This window comes from Fukomys damarensis, unplaced genomic scaffold (genome assembly GCF_012274545.1).
Source record: "Fukomys damarensis isolate Sample0158 unplaced genomic scaffold, DMR_v1.0_HiC HiC_scaffold_12, whole genome shotgun sequence".
NCBI classification, from domain to species: Eukaryota; Metazoa; Chordata; class Mammalia; order Rodentia; family Bathyergidae; genus Fukomys; species Fukomys damarensis.
The window spans coordinates 10,796,902-10,808,628 of NW_022900924.1; the positions used below are offsets into that span (position 1 = coordinate 10,796,902).

Consider the following 11,727-nt stretch of genomic DNA (forward strand, 5'->3'; position numbering starts at 1 on the left):
GGGCGCTGTGTCTAAATAACTGAGAATGTTTACCGTCATGATGCACTGTAACGAAAGGAAAGAGAGGAGAAGAAAGAAGAGACGCCAAAAAACAAAAGCACAAATTCCTGAAAGAATACCACAGAAAGGAGATATTTTTTTACCCCCTGCTAGGATAACTGGAAGATTTAGGTATCATGCAGAGAAAAAGCATGCGATCCAGATTAAACAAAAGCAAAAGGAAATTATACAAAATTTAATTTCTAATGAATGAACTCAAACAAAATAGACAACTCAATAGAAAGGGGTATAGACACCCCTAATCTAAAACAATAATTAAAAATAAAGGAAGGGGAAGAGGAAAAATAAATGGGGCTGTTGGCCTGAAAAAAATTTATCTTGGAAATTAAAAAGAAAAAAAAAAAAAGGAGACAAAGCCAAAATTTTAAACTTCAACCAAAACCTCAATTAATGTAACTTTAAAAAAAGAAAAAGAAAAAGTTGCCTGAATAGAGCCCTGATAAATGTCACATGGGGAAAAGAAATGAAATAAAGATGAAAGTTTTGTGTGTGTGTGTGTGTGTGTGTGTGTGTGTGTGTGTGTGTATGTGTGTTTAAAAAATATAAAGTCATGGTCACAAATTGACATTTAAGCAGTTTTCAACTGAAGGGGAAAAGAAAGAGGGGCAAAATAAATGTAAGTCAAATAGTTTGACTGAAAAAAAACAAACAAAAAAAGGTCTTTACAGGTATTTGTGTGTGTCCTTTTCCCCTTGTAGAAGATAGCTAAGGATCTTGAGTGGCTTCTAATAAATTCTCTCATGTCTTTGCGGATTATATCCACTTACCAAGCAAGAACTCCTCCTTTAGTAGGTAAGGTGTAAGAGAAAGGGAAGAGCGGGCAACGTGAGTCCATCATCAGAGTCGCAAATGACAAGAAAAAACACACACCTTTCTGCACATCCTCACACTGGGCCCTGAACTTTGAGTTTGGGGTTTCTTTTTTAGTGATAGTTTCTTTTTTTTGTGATAGGAGGGGCATCTGTTCTGTTCGGATTTCTCATTCGGGGGATGTAATTCAACCTAGTCAATCCCTTCATGCCCCAGGTGGATCAGGAAACCCTTGCTGTGTATGCAAATGGGGCTAAAGCATTGCGTGGACTTGGCCATGGACCTCAAGGGTTCAGTCGTGCTTTGCAACTGACTGCTTTGGAAGGGACTTGGGGATTTGATTTTGGCACAACTGGGGATGAAGAGTGGCCCCTAGGACCCTGTTTTGCACTGATCTAGGACAGATGACGGAGTACAGGAGGTGACGGAAGCCATCCTTGGGAAGGCAACTGCAGTTCTGGAAGCACAACGGACGGTTTCCTTTAATGTCCAGATCAGTATCATGGCTGGGATGACACCGTGAATCTGGTTCTGGTTTCTGACAACAGCACCAATCTCAGCTGCGGGCAAGAGGGAGCCCTGCCTTGAACCATTCCCCAGTGATAACCATCACTCTTGGGACAAGGAATCTGTGGGGCCAAGAGGCACCCTGTGGTGAACACTCCACCCACCGATCATACTTTGGGTAATTGAGACCCCGGAATTCTCCATTCGATGGTCCCTGAGCCCCCCTCTGGGGTCTTTATGTGTCTCATCTATGGATTATTTTCTCATGGGTGGACCGTGTTTCAAGGGTGGCTCCGATAATCATGCTGAGGTGCCTAGGTACACGTGCGTGGGGCCAGGCACAGTATTGGCAATGGGAGGCAGAAAGGAGGAGCCCAGGTTTGGGGGTAGGTTTTCCTCACACTGCCACTTGATGTCCTGGCCTGTGAAGGACCCAAGATTCTGAATTCAAAGCTGATTTTCAGGTCATCCTGAAGATGTTTGGCAAGATAGGAGGACATATTCCATCAGCGTTTACTACCTTGGTTTATGAACATTTAGACTGTAGAATAGTAAATCTTCTATAGTTTGGCTCTGGGCCCCACACGCATTAAAGCTTCTCCTCCAAGAGCCTACCCCCATGCCCCCATCCCATTCTCTGTGGGCCCAAAGAAGGGGGTGGCTAGGCTTCTCTATACCATTTCTGCTTCCCAGCAATTAGTCACAAGGGTGCGATAAAGGGACACCGGAACTGTCGGAATAACAGAGATAACTCCCACAGTTTAGGATGTCAGCTCCTGGGGCAGGGACAGGGGGTGGGGTTTCTTTTATGGATTCTCCCAGAAGGCTTTGTGAGCAGGCAAGGTGATGGTCCAGGTTTACCAAATTCAGTCCAGTGTAGCTGCTGTTTTACTTTCTTGGTGATCAGGTTAGCTTTGCCTTAGATATAAGACGTCAACATTAAGTTATCTCAGGTGGAGTTTTCTGGAGTGAGATTTGTTTTAAAGTAACATATATAGATCCTGTTCCTACTCAGATCCTATTTGCCTTCTGTTTCACAGCCGGGATGACATGTCTGCCAGCCGTGGTCAATGATAACATGTGTGTCTTCCCCACCACTGACTGCCAGGGATGAGGGAGTGTTGTGCTAGGAAGCTAGACCCCAGGGCCTGCACTTTCAGGCTGGGGCTTGATATGGGGATGGGCTCAAGGAATCTCTGTCCCAGACATGGTGAATGTGGTGGGGGGCAGTACATTATAAGTGAATCTGGCAAGCCCATCTTCCAGGGAACTAGGCTGGAAGCTAATTCAGCACTGGAGGTCTGTGAGTGCAGTGGTTTCCGGTGTCTTGTAGCTTGTTACCTGGGGGTATCCAGGCTGGCTTTTTTCTCTCCTAGTTTACTTGTCCTCAGTTTTGACATCTATTTTCAAAGCATTTTTCCTGATGGGTTAGGGACCTCATGAGTAAGGATTTCAAGTTTGATGTCCTTCCAGGTTGGTGGCTGAAAGGAACCTTGCCTTGTTCACATTCTAAGCCCCACACCCTGAACTCACAGGAATATTTTCAGACGCTCCACCTGGCTATGATTTGTATGTTAGAACTGAGAACTCCACAGGCGTCATACTTTTCCTTCATTACCAGAAAACAGAGATAAAGATATTACTGAAACATTCTCATTCGGTTGGCCATGTTGTGAGAAAATACCAGCCTCCCCTCATTTAAAAGTGCCATTTGTTTGTTTGACTCTAAACTGTTTGACATGGATTACAATATCCTTTGCAACCCAGCACTGATTACTTTATAAACCAGCCCTGCAGACTTCAGAAATCTTGTCTCTTCCACACACTTCATGTTAGCTGCCATGATCTAAGCAGACCAATGTGAGTTTTCTTGGTTCTGCCACTGTATCTTACTCTCTCAAACCCAGGTTATTTGTACATGCTATTTCCCTTGAACAGAACACTTTTCCTTTCTCCCCCACTGACAAAACTACTAAATATATTCATCCTCTGGGTTTTATCTCAGCTCCTCTAGAAAGCCTTGTCTGAGCTCCCGGGCCAGGAGAGCAGAGTACACTGCACATTCGTTCATTCTTCTACCCATTCGCTCACTCAAGAATGAGTGCCATTTTTGTGATACCAGCACAAAATGCTACTCGGTGCGGTCGTTGCTTTAGTTGCTCCATCTGGATGGGGAGCCTGTTGAGGGCAGTGGCCACGACTGGTGCAACGCTATATCCCAGACCCCTACCTGCCTGGCACAGAGTAGGTGCTCAGTCAATACTGTCTAATGAATGGAGCTCCTGGGGCTGGGGATTTAGCTCAGTGGTGCTGCTGTCTGCCTCTAATGAATGGAGCTCTTCCATGGTCCCTCAGCAGTCCCGGTGGGCCCATCTTAATTTCAGTCATTGGTAGAGATCTGTGATCTTGGTAGAGTCCTGCTGGGTGACTGCCAGCTGAGTTACTGCCAAGGGATTTGATGGTTTTTTTAAAGAAAGAACTGGACCCCATTGTAATAAAAATAGTTCTATGAAACTTGGGGTCTTGAAACCAGCTCAGAAAGCTACAGAGGATGTTGATATTTAAGAATTAGCTGGAGGCCCCATGACAGAGATAAGGAATCCGCTTTGCTCCTTCTTTCCTTCTTCCGGATGTTTGTTAGAACCAGCATACCTTCGAGAAAGCAGGCAGAGGCTCTGACTGCAGATCCTCAATAGCGTAAGCTCTAGGCTTTAGGTGAGAAGTCTCAGACCTGAAAAACCTTCCAGGTGGGACTGGCAATGCTGGGGTGTAGATCTCCTTCCTTTCTTTCCCATGCTCTGCTACGCTGGGTGGTGAGGTTAAAAGACGACTGGGTCTGGTCATTTACATGCAACAGGGCTGCCAGCCTACACAGTGGCTTTGATCAGATTATGAAAAGGAGTTCTATCCTGGGTGAAGGATTAAGAAAATCACCTTCCTTGGCCAGATAAATAAGACAAGAGAGGCACCTTTCTCGGGGCTGAAGCAGCTCCACATCACATCCAGGGCTTGGTGAATAGAGGGTGGGTGGTTTAACCTTCCACAGGCTCTCTCACCTGACTTGTACAGGGCACAAGTGTAATATCCTACGTAGGTACTAAGCATGCAAATCACACTCTATTTGGCTGGCTTAGAGGATAATTTGGCAGGGAGCAAGCAGCCATCTGAAGCCATGCCTTCCTTATTCTTTAGCTGAACCCTACCTGGCTTTATTTTTACAAGTCTTGATGGCTCTGTTTGTAATTCCACATGGTAGGATCATTTTAATAAGCTCATCATTAGAAATGTCTGGATGGTTTGATGGCCTTCTAAACCCTGACTCTACCTTCTTCAGAACTCTCCATCCACCCACATGAAGAGGAAGGAAAGACACAGTCGAGGGGAACCAAAGGCAGAATGAAGGTGCACCGTGGGTGGGGTGGGGCGATGCCACGAAAATGCAGAGGAGGCTTTTGAGTCGTGAATGCCCTGATGGATGGATGATGGGAGACTCCTGCATGTCTTCCTGTCTGTGGGCATCTCCTTCAGACATTAGGTCGCTAAGATGCAGTCACCCCTGGACACTGCCACGATAGGGCACTTCCCTTTGCTTCTCTCTGTCACATCCTTTGGAAAACAGGCCTCCCGAAATCCATCTTTGAAGAGCCCTTCTGCAACTGTTGGGACTTCGTACGCATGTTACTGATCTCTGTCTTTGTACAACTGGCTGGAAAATGGTTCCCAAGACCCTCGCCTGAAGGTGCCATCCCAGATTCATCATCCTCCGGGGTGAATGTCTTTGTGGTACCCTCGCTCTCCATTTAAGACCTGGAACACTCATACCAGGGCTCTGTTCTTCAGTCCAACCTCACCCTTTCCTCCATCTCAACGCTTTTCCTTCCTGTCCTGCCTTCCCAGAAGCCTACCTTTGGGGCCTGACACAGAAATTCAGTCCCTGTAAGGTGGGATTTATCACCAAGTAAAATAACTCTAGTCTAACCTGGATTCCAAGAAATTGAAACAAGAAACAGAGTGCTGATAGTTTATTTGAGAGAAGAAACCTCTGTAGGACTGTGGGGGAGATGAGATGACAGAACAAATCAAAGATACATTATCAGTCCACACAGGGGACAGCGATAGCTGAATTCCAGAGGGGCCATACTGGGAACCAATGCAGAGAATGTGTGCTTTAGGGCTGTCACCAGTGAAGGAAGGAGAGAGCTGGGGAGTTACAGACCAGTTCTCCAACATTTCTGAGCTAAAGGATGCATCAGTTCTGCAGTGTATCCGCACTGCCTGTGTGCAGGCACAGAGAGCTTTGATGGCCAGAAAGTATCATCTAGAAACCGGAAGCCAGCTGTGTGTCCTGAATTAGGGAGGGTGAGGAGACAGATATATGAGACTTGTGCGCGTCAGTAGCCCAAATCAACACGGGAAAGCTGGCAGGCCAATTGGTGCTTTGTTTCAGATATGTTTTCTTTTGCTCACTTTCCATGTTTGTAAATAAGTTTGAGTTAACCGCCAAAATATGTGAAATGGAGAGATCCCACATAATAACCTAATTTCCAATTTTTGGTTGAAAGAATAGGATCTGGGCCCACATTTCCTGGCATTAATGGGCTTGAGAACAGTCACAGCTGTTCATTTTAGACAAGGCACGTGCTTTCCTGGCCCTAGGCTGCGTGGGATCAGTGAGTATCTATTAGCTATCTGACCCCTGAGACATCTGAATTTAAGGCCCCCTGTTCTAAGCATCTGCTGCTACCCTGATCTTTTTCTAAGCAACATAAACATGATACATCTTGTATGTGTCATCTCTCCTTTCCAGAACTATGAGTGGACTGATCCCATTTCCCCATCTCAACCCTATGGGACACTTGTCAATGAAGGAAAGAACCAGGAGACCAGAGCCATCAAAATATATCAGGATTCAAGAGTTATTACAACCCTTCCATTCTGGATCAGAGATGCCAATTTCATAAGTACGTATGATGTATATATGATACACACACACACACACACACACATATATATACACACATATATATATTATATATGTGTATGAACTCTTAAAGGAAAATCTGCTCTTCACCAACTTGAATCTCCGTTTTTTTCTTTTAATGCCTCAATATGAAGCTCCAATATTTTAACCCATAAGCATTCCTTGTTGCTTGATATACTCCATGTTAACACTGGGGTTTTTCTAATAAGTAATTAAATCCCCCCACCGCAAACCCTAGATCCCCCATGTTTCACTGGAAATCTCTCTCTGCCCTCCAGGGAAGCCGGCACTGTTATTTATTGTTTTCGTTTCAAATCATTATTTAATCAGGAACAGAAAAAAGGCAACCTCTCACTTACACTTCAAAATTTAATTTCAGATGAATTCCGAGATCAAGAGGCAGCTTGGCCTAATAGGTTACAAAAATACAATCAAGAAGAGAATTCCAATTAAACTGAACAAGTCCATTTACGGAGTTTCAAATGGCCCCCTGGAGAGAGACGGCTATAAATTTTTTACTCCCTCTTCACCATATGGGGGATGGGAGATTCTCGTGTGGGTATAGAGCTGCACGGCAGAGCTTTTAGCTAGAGGGTTCTGGTTATTCCTTTTTTAAAAAATCCTTTTGTTTCACAAAGACGTTAAGTTTATTTTCCTTGCTGTTGTTCATCTTCCTTCGCACACTAATTAGGAAGACAGCTAAAGAATGGATTCATTGACCTGCTGGGGGTTCACCAAGGAGCGGGAGGAGATGGAGAAAGACAGAGATCTGCTAAGCTTGTGGGCAGATGACAAAGTCCTCTAAGACTAAGGTCATGACCAGGGCGAGCAAGGCATCTGACCTTGGTAGGAGGAGGTGGTTTAGCCTCCTTGCTCCTTTGGTTCACCAGGAACTTGGAAGGAATAGTGGCTTCAGGGTCCCCCTTTCTCGGGGAGCTTTTCTGCAGGGCCCCTGCTCACTAGCTTTTGAAAAATCTCTACATAGACCTCTCTAGAAAAACAAACAAAAAAACTCCCAGCCCAGACTAAAAAGGCAAAGATAAGTTCAATGTAATAAATTTTTCATCCAGCAAAATGCATTTGATTTAGACATCTTTTGGCCCAAGGTTACATCCTTCCTACATTTTCTGTTTTTTGTTTTTGTTTTTGTTTTGTACCAGGGCTTGAACTCAGGACCTTGAGTTTGTGAGGCAGGTGGCGGAAACACTGAGCTACATCCCCAACCCTTTCCTACACCTTCTCGTGGTGAAATGTTCCTTGGAGCTGGAAAATCGTGGTACTCCCTCTGTCCTTAGCACAAGTAAAAGTTGACACTACAATGTCACTTCTCATTTAAAAAAAAAAGTAACAAAAACAAGTGGTCCCCCATTTTCCCAGTGTCACCCCATCCTTTTTTGGCCTGTTGGGTCCTCTCAAAAGCAACGAATGGCTTGCATGCTGAGGTTCCCAGAGGTGTCCTAGAGCCCAGGGGAGGCTTCTGAGGACCGGACTGCAAACTCTCCTTACTTCAGCCTCATTTTCCCTCTCTGCCAGGCCTACTGCGAAGTCCAGCACTGATTTTGGAGAGGATTAAGCTACTCAAGGTCAGAGATCGCTTCTGGGCTTATTTGGAGTAAGTTTTTAAAAGCTGCTATAACGACAAACAATAACGTTAGCATCTATTGTATACGAGGTGCTATATCCCAAAACCTAGGAGAAGTTTTTCACACAGAACAGAGGATGCAGGTAGGTAAACACTGCTGTTTGCCAGTGAGTGGAATAGTATCTAGCACATAGTAGGTGCTTAATGCGTATTTTACAAATAAGTGGATACTATGTCTCACTCACCCCATCCTCTTAACAGCAGTGTATGTAGATACCAAGATTAGCCTAAGATACAGATGAGAATACTGAGGCTTGGAAAAATGAGATGACACAAGGGAAGTCATAATAAAATACATGTATTCTGGGGTCAGACTTTCTGGGTTCAAATTTTAGCTTTCTTTTTACTTGGTGCTTCTAGGCAATAGTCTAGAAAAGAAGGGGAAGTATCAGTGGAAATTCTCCTGCGGGGCTAAGATAAAAAATAACGAGGATTCACATAAAGAATTCAGTTGGGCAGCTGGTGCATAATAGTTGCTCAGTAAGTATTAGCTGTTGCTGTCATCCATGGCCTCACAGGAAGACAAGAGCAAGGACTTCAGCAAACCCAGATCTACTCCCCTGTCTTTAACATTCATGTGCCGTTTTGCCTTCTCCAGCTCACAGCCATCAGGAGAACCTCTTTGATGGACCTCTTTGATGGCGTTAGGTGACAAGAGGTACGAGACCACTCCTGGCCCAAGCTAGAAGCATGAGGGAAAAAGGAAAGTCCCGCCCTTCTCCTGGGTCCAGCTGCACTCTGGTCAGACCCCTCATCCGGCAGTGGGGGACTTGAGAGAGAATCACACACGACAGAGAAAGGGCTTGGCCATATCTTGGCCGTCAGCCTCCCCCTCCTCCCATCCATCGTGCTTGCTGGCTGCCAGAATAAGTTTCCGAGGTACCAGCCTCCTTCCCTCCCAAGTGGGTTATCCTCCGAGGTTGCTTTGCCTCTCGGAGCCTCTGCTTTCCCATGGGCAAAATGGTGATAGCAGTTGCATCTCTCTCAGAGGACCGCTGTGTGCATCGATGAGCACAAAAGCTGTGTAAAGTGGTGACCGTGCCTGGCACGTCCGGGCTTTTTCCCTTGTAGACTCCTACCCGCCCGCCAAAGCCAGGGTGAGATGTTCTGTTTATAAAATCACTTCGGACATCAAGACACCATTGTTAGACCTCGCCCCTGTACCCTGTGCTCCCCGTCCATTGCTGCCAGAGGTGACGTTAAAGATGATCGACCCTTGCTTGGGTGTAGACGCCCATGGCACCATTCGAACAGGTGTTGGTGTTGGTGTTGAAGGGGACGAAGAGTTGTATTTTAGTGGCTGGATTATGAGGAGGTCCACAGAGCGTCAGGGGAAGAAAGGGATGGACGGGTTGACTGGGGTTGGAGTGCACGGTGACAGGGACTGTTTGCCAGCTGGCGTGCAAGCATTTGAGTGTTTTAATGGGCATAGTTGGTATGGGCGCACACAGATTAGACCTCAACCTTAAAGACAACACTCTAATAGCTCCATATTGCAGCATTCTGTTGGTTACTAGACTGAGCTCCAGGGGTTAAGGAAGACTGTGTTTCACCCTCCCCGCCACCCGGGCCTTGAACAGAGATGGCTGAGGGAAAGTAAGGCCGATGAGCGAGGTTGTTAAGGGGCTCTACCCCATCTCCTTAGGATGTTCAATTTGATTCCAGGCTCTGTCCAAACGACAGAGCCTCACGTTACCTTTCGCTCACCAGCTAGAATTTCAGTGAGATTCAAGCCCTGCGTTTGCAGAGTCCTAGATGCAAAGAAGCTCCACTGCCATAATGTGCCATCCTTGATTTAAACAGCTGTGCATGTTAAATGCCGGAAGTCTCAAGATAGAAGACCCTTCACGCTCAGGCTCCTGTTCACCTCCACAGACCTGCAAATTGTACCTCAAACCTCAACTCCAATCTTCATTTCTCCTTTTCATTGGCTAAACCCTGCTCCTCCTCACTTTTTAAGGCTATTGTTATCTCCTCTGCCTGAGTTCTAATCATGTCCTCTGCCTGCTAACCTTCTACTGCATCCAAGCCCCGATTGTTGTGCACTGCCTGTCTCTCCGCATCGGAAGGCACAGGCTGTTTCTTTTTCACTCACAGGATCCCAAAAGCCAAGGCAGACCCTGACCCTTCACAGATGCTGACAGACTTGAAGGAATGTCTGACAGGTGAGTCAATGAAACAGACTCTGCTGTTATCTCTAGCTAGCGAAGAACCTTTGGGCCAGACTTGTGGAATACTTTTGGTCCAAGTCAGAGCCTCCTTCCTTTATGTCTGCCTTTGCAATAGAGAAGAGGAGAGAGGCCAGAGGATGGAGGCTGCTCAGAGGAACAGATTCAGGGAGTATCTGATTCTTCTGGGAGCCAGGCAACCTCGAGGGGGTGAGCATAGCCATTTGGGCTGCAGCTGCCATTGGGAACAGGAAGAAACTGGTCTCAACCATCTGCGTTGTTACCACTGTGACCTCCATTGTCACTACTGGCGGCGGCTGTCACTGGCAGCAAACATTCTCTAGAACTTACTACTCACCCATCACCTATGAGTTTTTATGTACATTAAGCCACGGCAATCTCATGAGGTGGATCTCCGTTTTGTCTTTATGATTTTAAGGCAAATGAGACACAAAGATTCCACAGCTGCTACGTACACAGCTGGGATCTGATGTTATCATCACATATATTCACTGAGTTTAAGCACTGGGCTTAAAATTGTTTCTTGAGGAAGAGAATAGTTTTATCTATTGTTATTATTATTTTACAGGTGAGGAAACTGAGGCTCGGGAAGGTTTAGGGAACTACACATAGCTTAGAGTCAGGATTTGACTGCATAATCTTAATCCACTGCTTTTTAACAGATCCACCTTGCCATAGCCCATGTAAGTCCTTTGTTTTCCTGAAGTCTCATTTCCATTCCTGATAATCAGGGCAGTGGGCCAGATGAACTCCCAAGATCTCTGGTGTTATCTCTACAGAGGGAAAAACCTTGGGGCCAGGACTTGTGGAAAATCTCTGGTTCAACCTGGAACCTTCTTCCCTCCCTGCGTTTGTAAGAAAAAAGATGAGAAAGGACTGAGCATGGACTACGTCTGTGTAGGTGCAGGTGACCCTTGAATTTCAGCTCTTCTGGTAAGGGCTGGGCTCATGTGGGACATCAAGGCATCTTACTGTAAAGCCATCTGAAACCTGTGTGTTTAGGACAGCGGACTGCATGAGCCAACCTGGTAACATGAATGTCTGGTGTATGTGTGTGTGTGTGTGTGGGTATGTGTAGCAGCTGCAGCTTTCTGTAACATCTCCACAGACTTGGCCTTGGTAGAAAACACCCCTGACCTAAAGTATAACTTGCTTCCAATGGTGCTTGGTCCTAGGGTCAGTTGGGGCTTCCAGGTGAGCGACCATAAGTACTGCGACCAGGGAGACTGTAAAGCTCTAGCTAATTTAAAAAAAAAAATTCTGCTACCTCTCATTGCTCATATTTCACATTTATTTTAACTTTGCCCCTGGGAGGCAAGTGGGATAACCATGCCCATTTTCCACTTGAGAAAGCTGAGGCCAGGAGGGGTGGAATGATCAGTTTTAGTTGCACAAAAGTTTGAACCCAGGTCTCTGGATTCTCTCCTATACAAATGCCCCTTCCTGTTTGCTACGGGTAATTGAATACGGGGCCTTTGGACTTCTCTACATCCCTAGCCCGCCCTTCCTTCCTTTCTCTCCTCCCTCCACCCCCCACC

General features: G+C 45.8%; 1 protein-coding gene and 1 long non-coding RNA gene across 5 annotated transcripts in view; one reads left to right on the top strand and one right to left on the bottom strand.

Annotated features, from left to right (window-relative positions):
- Positions 1–11,727, bottom strand: part of Srrm4 (serine/arginine repetitive matrix 4) — a 607,431-nt gene that overhangs the window by 11,848 nt on the left and 583,856 nt on the right. The gene's annotated exons all lie outside the window — the stretch shown is intronic.
- The window catches only part of LOC104848220, a 31,334-nt gene that overhangs the window by 6,646 nt on the left and 12,961 nt on the right, over positions 1–11,727 (top strand). For all 3 annotated transcript variants that reach the window (XR_004516777.1, XR_004516779.1, XR_004516778.1), the window contains 5 exons: positions 6,185–6,338; positions 7,519–7,634; positions 7,892–7,970; positions 8,599–8,658; positions 10,098–10,165. This is a non-coding gene — a long non-coding RNA (uncharacterized LOC104848220). The remainder of the gene's footprint in view (positions 1–6,184; positions 6,339–7,518; positions 7,635–7,891; positions 7,971–8,598; positions 8,659–10,097; positions 10,166–11,727) is intronic.